Source organism: Echinops telfairi, unplaced genomic scaffold (assembly GCF_000313985.2).
Source record: "Echinops telfairi isolate 266 unplaced genomic scaffold, ASM31398v2 ScPeMD7_2291;HRSCAF=2852, whole genome shotgun sequence".
In the NCBI taxonomy this organism is placed as follows: Eukaryota; Metazoa; Chordata; class Mammalia; order Afrosoricida; family Tenrecidae; genus Echinops; species Echinops telfairi.
This window is the reverse complement of record NW_022106189.1, coordinates 27,197,977-27,205,617: the sequence shown is the minus strand read 5'-3', so window position 1 is coordinate 27,205,617 and position 7,641 is coordinate 27,197,977.

The window sequence follows — 7,641 nt, the reverse complement described above, 5'->3', positions numbered from 1 at the left end:
GAAATCAACACAGTATTAGGTTCTCTATGATACCTTTCTGTGTTGTCCATGTGAACTATGTAAAGGATGGAGAGGGAAAGAGAAAGAGAAAAGATGGCAGGAATTTCAGTGTTCTAGCTTAGCTAGCAGTGTCTTTTTCCTTAGATGTCTTTTCTTTTCCTTACTTTTCTGTTATTTGGTAATGTTTGGTTTGTTTTCCTAGTGTTTGGGGTATGTTTGACTTTATATCTGTTTGACTTTCTTTTTTCCTCTCTTTTTGTATTTTCAACAATTTCATTGGCATATACTTTTCATATATCATTTAATAGTTCAACCATAGTAAACGAGTTGTGGATTGAGAACTGGGAGAAAGACTATTCAACACAGCTAAGCACATTTGTATCTACTTCTCTCACCCTCTGGAAGTGTCTTCTCCTAGAATTCTATACAGGTGCATGACTTCCAGAGAGATCTGTCCCTGGAGAAGGACATCGTGCTTGGTAAAGCAGATGGGCAGAGAACAAGAGGAAAGCCCTGGACATGATGGACTGAGACGGCGACTATAACAATGGGCTCAAGCATAAGGACAATTATGAAGATGGCACAGGACCACCGGGCTGGGGTGTTTCACTCTGTAGTGCATCAAATCGCTATGAGTCGGAATTGGATGGAAAGCATCTACTAACAACCACGACATCATTTTGTAAGACTGACTCCTTCGCATCCTTGAATTGTCATCTTAAATATCACTTTCTTTTACAGATTTCTCTGGCTAGCAGGTTTAAGTCAATCTTCCCTCCTGAGATCCATCTCATCACTTGTAGATTTTCTCCAGTCTATTGGAGAAATGTAACGTGGTTTTTTCTGTGTGCGTGTTCACTATTTGTTGTTAAAATCTGTAAAGACAGATTTCGTTCTACTTTGATCACCGGTGTATGAAACATGCGCCTGTATTATACATAATCATCTTCATAGTAGATGCTCTCTAAATATCCTAAAAATGTTGCATTATAAATTTACCCCTACTATCTGTGTGTCTACAGGCAGAACATGTGCCCCAATGGTTTATTGTTGTTGCTATTGGGTTGTTTGTTTGTTTGTTTTTTCCGTCTTTTTAAATAAGGATACAAGTGGTAATGTTGTTTGTCTGTTGTAAAGATATTGGATCTTTATATATAGAACTACCATCGAGTCAGTGCCAACTCACAGTGACTCTATAGGACAGGGTAGAACTGCCTCTGTGAATTTCCAAGACTGTAACTCTTTACTGCAGTAGAAAGCCCTATTTTTATCCCTGTGAGTGGATGGTGGTTTCGAACTTTTGACCTTACAGTTAGCAATTAGAAGCTCAATGTGTAACCAGAACCTTCAAAAGATTTGTGGGGATTAACACAATTTTCCATGACCCATAGGGGAGACCAGTCTAGGAAGGGGAAGCTAGATGCACAGAAGAAAATACTGTGTTCTCTGGAAAAGTTAATAAACAATTGTGTGAACTTAGCCAAATATTTTCCTTTCACTGGGATTCAACCTCTGTATCAATGGGACTCCTCATAGCACTAGAACTGCTAAGAATGACGTCATCTGACTGATACATCTACCAGGGTAGATTTTACCATCAATGGTGGCCGTGCATTTCTGTACATAAAATAATCACACACTATTTATCTACATTCCTTTTTCTCTGGCCATAGTTAAATTTGCCAACACAGAAAAGTTGAGTGTACACATGTGTATCACTATGTATGTCTGTTTTATCATTTCATCTTTATTTTCATCATTCTCAAAATCAAAGAAATTCTGAGCACCACAAAAGTTATTCTTCAAAACTAAAATGTTAAAGACTTAATAAAGGGCTAGCAGGGGACAAACACTATGGGTTGACAAAGAGACACCATCGTTCCTGGGGCCTACAAGCACTGTTCAAATGCTAAAACATCAAAGATGAACCCTGAGAGCACTAAAGGACCCAGGATCGAAGCTTGGGTCTTTTCAATTGCCTCATGTGTATGTGCAGCTGAACAACAGATAATTGTTAAAAACTAATGCTTTTCAGTTATGCAGTGGGTGGAGAATAATGGAATGTATTATGAACTGTTAGTAGATGAAGAGATTTGTCTTGGGCAAATCAAAGCAGTAGAACGCTCCTTAGGAAAGAGGATCATTGAGTTCGCCTCATGGGCTTTGGCTATGCTGTCAAAAGGGACGAAGAGAAGAACTGAATAGTGGGTACTGTGCATGGCCAGCAGACACCAGGAAGCACCCTCACAGCACCCATTGACATGGTCGCTGCCACTATGGGCTCAAAGAGAATAAAGTCTGTGAGGATGGCACCACGGGACAAGGACAGGCTTTGTTCTGTTCTATAAGGGGTTGCTAAGAGTTGAAACATACCTGATGGCGCTTAACACTACTGATGACACAAGGTCACCAGGTAAGGTGATAAGAAATGACTGTTTGAAGAAATAATAAGCATTGCCACTGCTGCAATAACTGTGTTGTTTTTTTTTTCTGAAGTAATGTGTAAAGATTAAATTGAAATCCTGGTAGTGTATGCGATTATGAACTTGGCTGCTATTCTCAAGGTCATCCGTTTGACATCAACAACCTCTCTGCAGTCAAAAGATGAGGCTTTCCACTCTCCTAAAGATTAAGTCTGGGAAAGCTACAGAGGCAGTTTAACTCTGTCCTAAGCAGATGAGATGTGTCCGAAACAACTGTATGGGAGTGATAAAGATGAAATTACATAGCACAGGAAAGGGAAGGAGTAGTAGAGGAGCAAAACATTTTCTATATCTTCTCTGTAGTGGACACAGCAATGTCCCTAAAAAAGACAGAGGGGGAAAACAACAAAAAACAGAAAGCAGGCACAGATGTCACTCAAAAGACCAGTGAATTGGGCAGGGAGTGCCTTTCCAAAGAGCAGAATAGAGAATATAAATTCCAAGCAGAATAAATGGGAGGAACAAGCTTCCATGGAAAGAGAAGAAATAGGACATTTGAGGGAGAAATCGGGGGTGGGGGGGGAGTGGACTAACATCCCTTAAGAATGTGACAAAGGCCCTGCAATGTATTTCTAACATACTTTGCTTATCGTCAAAACGTTTTGTGGGGTAGATGTAATTTAGAAGCGTGGGTTAAGTGTTGGTCTAGTAATTGCTACATCAGATCAGTAGTTCAAATCCACCAGTAGCTCAGCAGGAGAATGAAGAGGTTTTCTACTTTCATAAAGAGTTTCAGTGGCATTTCTACACTGTCTATGGGGATACCATGAGTCAGAATCAATTCGATGGGAGTCAAGGGTGAGTAAAACTGAGACTTGCCAAGATATGACTAGGCGACAGTCATATTTGAATCCGAAAGGGACAAAGAGGGGTTAGAAAACTTCCATAAAAATTGATTTATCTGTTTACATATCATTTTTGTCAATGTACAGCACAATATCTTCACATAGAACCGTGTATGTCTACAAGTAAAGTAAGCTGAATCTGAGGTCTAAAAATGTGTGGTCGTGAAGTAAACTCCAAACAGTGAACTTTGTAAATAGATTGGAATACTCTATGGCTAGCCCGTGTGACAATGAATTTAGCAGGGGATAGATAAGATCAGCATATTAAAAGCTCAACTCTGTGTTGTGAATTTGTCAGAAATGAAATGGGGAATATATCTTCCTGTTTATATGGGTCACATATTTTAAAAGTTCTAATGAATTTCAATAAAAGATAAATTAATTTGAAAGGAAAATATGCAACCCCAATAGCTATTGTGATAAATATTTAAGTCAACAATGTTAGCTAAGCTTAAAGAATTGATTATATCGGGAATAATAATACTATATTAACCTTAAAATGGAGAAAGGGTTACAAAGTAAGCAGTTGACACGATTTTAGGCAGTTTTTGGCTTCTCATAATTAATATTTTAGTTTGCTTACTTTTTTTTTAAAAAAAAGGAGTCTTAGTGGTATAGGGGTATGAGTCGGACTGCTAATTGCAAGGTAAGCTGTTCAAAATCACCAGTACCTCTGTGGGAGAAAGAGGAGGTTTTATACTCCAATAAAGAGTTACAGTCTTGGCAACCCACAGGGCCAGTTCTACCCTGTTCTGTAGGGTTGCTATGAATCAGAACTAATTTGACTGCAGTCAGTTAGTGAATGAGTAGTCCATGTTTAGAGTCTTATGCTTTGACCATGTTTATTTAATACATGTGTTTAGTTCTATTTATCCTGTAAGCTCTGTCTTGGATGTCAAAGATTTAAAAACACAGACAAGAACCCCATTCCTACTTGTCTTTTAGTTTGTCATGCTCTTGTCATCTATATGTTTCCATGATGCTGAAAGCCAAGCAACTGGTAAGTCAAATGCCAACGTGGTAAGTGAACAGACATCAGCAGAGCACCCAGACTAAGAAGAGATTACAAAGAAGAAACAGTCTTTCCTCCTCAGAGGCATAAGCCAGGGAAAACCTGCTAGATAACAGCAAAACGCTGTCAGAGATAGAGCCAGAAGATGAGCCCCCCAGGTCCGAAGGCATTCAAATATGACTGCGGACACAGAGACATCAACAATGGGCTCAAACATGAGAGCAGTTGTAAGAATGGGGTGTTTTGCACTATTACACAGAGAGTGTCTATACGTTGGAACCAACTTGACGGCACCTAAAAACACAACAACAACACAAGAACCTGGAAATCCTCAACAATAGACCAGAAAGTGATACCGGAATAAATGGAGGTAAACATCGAAGTTGTCTACGATTCTTTCTACTTGAAGCGATCATCAACATCTATAGAAGTGGCAGTTGAAATATACAAAGACCTATTGCATTGCCTAATTTTTCTGCAAATGTCCTCTTGAAGGCTTTAAAAAGCCAAGATGTCACTCTGAGTATGAGATTAAGGTGTGCCTGACTCAAAACGTGACCTCTGCTATCACCTCATGTGCACGGGAAAACTGTACAATGAAAGGAGAAGACGGAAGAATTGATCCATTTCAATTGTGTTGCCAAAGAATCCGGAATATACCATAGGCTTCCAGAAAAAATAAATGGCTTGCTTACTTTGGGGATGTCATTAGGGAAGACTTATCCTTTGAAAGGGGCATGATGAACTTAGAAGGTCAATAAATGATGAGAAATACAACCTTCCTCTAGTTCCTAAAGGTTTCCTCCCCACTCCCACTACCATGACTCGAATTCTATCTTGCAAGACTGGCTAGACCAGAGGAGGTACACTGGTACAGATAGGAACTGAAAATACAGGGAATCCAGGACGGATGAGCCCTATAGGACCAGTGGTGTGAGTGGCAAAACAGGGAGGGTAAAGGGAGAATGGGTAGGAAAGAGGGAACCAATTACATGGAACTGTGTGTGACCTCCTCCCTGGGGGACAGACAACCAAAAAGTGGATGAAGGGAGACGTCGGACAGGGCAAGATATGACAAAATACCCATTTATAAACTATCAAGGGCTCATGCGGGAGGGGGGAGCGGGGAGGGAGGGGAAAAATGAGGACCTAATGTCGGGGGTTTAAATGGAGAGAAAATGTTTTGAGAAACAATGTACAAATGCGCTTTACACAATTGATGTGTGTATGGATTGGGATAACAGTTGTATGAGCCCCTAATAAAATGTTAAAAAAAAAAAAAAGAAGGTCAATAAAAATGAGGGAAGCCTTAGGGAGATGGACTAAACAATATCTTCAACAATGGGTAATAATGATAAGATTGTGGAGCTATTTCAGCCTCTGCCAAGGCTTGGAGGGAAAGGCCATGGGTGGAAAATAGGCATTTCCTGTGGCCATAGTTGGCCGTGTTGCCATGGAGTGACAACAGACAGGACAGAGCAGTTCCTCAGGTTTCCAGGTTGAAGGGCCACATTCTACGGTGCCACAAAATGTGCATCACTTCATCTGCAATTGGACCCTAAGGAGTCAGTGCTTCTGAGAATTAGCCTGGATTAACAGAGGTACCATCAAGGATGCTGGGTGAATGGCCTATAGTAAATGTAATTTAAGACTGGATATTTCAATCAGAAGACAATAACATGATGGAGTTAAGCAGTCGGTGGTTGAATAAAAAACATTAGCAATGATTATGTATCAGGCTGAAGTGGGGGGGCTTATGAGACAGAAGATAGAGATAAATCTGATTTTTACAGCCTATAACATTTGAAAATAAAGAATTATGCATTCTTGAAATTTTTTTTCTTCTCTCAGTACCGGCAGTCATGTTGTCAGTGATTCATGGACAACTCTTCTTGGCAAGAATGGTGATCTCAGGGAGGTATCCAGTGTCCGTTGTCATTGAGTGCCCTTGAGAGGATTCCAGCTCATAGTGATCCTGCATGAAGAGTTGAACTGCTCTTTAGGGGTTTCCTAATCTCTCTAGGAGAAAAGCATCAGGTCTTCTCTTCCAGGGGTCTGCTAGTGGTCCAACCGCTAACCATTTAGTTAGCGACCAACGTTGTCTGCTTATTTTTTTAAAAAGCTCTTTTTCTAAATGTTTCCCCTTGACAAGTCCATGCATTAGTTGCAATCAACTGTTCAATTGTGCCAAAGATGTTGGAAGAGACAGATAAAAATACATATATTAAACTTTGCCTACCTTTATCTTCCTCTGCTTCATTTCCTTTAAATTTATCTCTCCTCTCCTATGTCAATCTCTTCCTCCTTTTTCCTTTTCTTAATGAGCATTTTTTTAACAGTTGCTATATGGTTTATATGGTTTACAACAGCGGTGCAAACAGATGAAGTCCCTGCCCTGCATGAATTTACAACCTGAGGTAAGTGCTAGATAATAAATATATGATGATATTCTAAGTGTTGTGCCTTAAAACCATATAAACCGAGCCCCCTTCCATTACATTGCTTAGTGTTATCACTGAAAGTCCATGTCACAGGAATGCCCTCTGTCCTAGGCAAACCTCGGCCCTTTGGACACAGTTGAAGTTCCATAGGCATATTCCATGATTAATAATGGTGTATAAAGTGAGCCACAGTAAGGCAATGTGATGTTCCCAGCTTAGGCCTATACGGTCTTTACTTAGAACACCCACCTGGGCTACCAGTGGAAAAGGTGAATCAGACAGTATGGTTGTGAGCTCTCAAAGAGCCTATGGATAAATAACTTTTTTATAATTTAGTCCTCAAGATGGTTCAAAGATTGTGGTCCTACGTCAGAGGTGAAGGATGACTTGCTAAGACAGACCTCTAGTTATGGTTCTGTGTTTGTAGAATCAGCCCACATATCATTAAAGATCCATAGGCCTCGACACCTATGGAGATGGGGAGGAACCGGTAACATGGGGGAGGAGAAATGTCAAGATAAACTTAAGTTCCCTGGTGCAAGTGAACAAAGGGTAGGTAGAATTACATTATGTGGTGTTATTTTACTATTTAGTACAATACAATGAGTACTTGCTTAAAAATTCATTTAGCGATTTAGCGATCTTTGGTGACCTAAAAAGAAATTGCTATATTTTCCAAATACATGGGGCGAAATATTAACAAATTACTTTGCAGTACATAAGTGAAGAATGTCTCTATGGGTTATGAAAGGCTGATGCCAGAGAGTTTGTCTAATTTACTTCTAAATCCTTGCAACAGGTGCAACAAGAGATGGCGTGGTTGAGGCCCATTCCATGGATCCGGGAGCCCAATGTTAAGG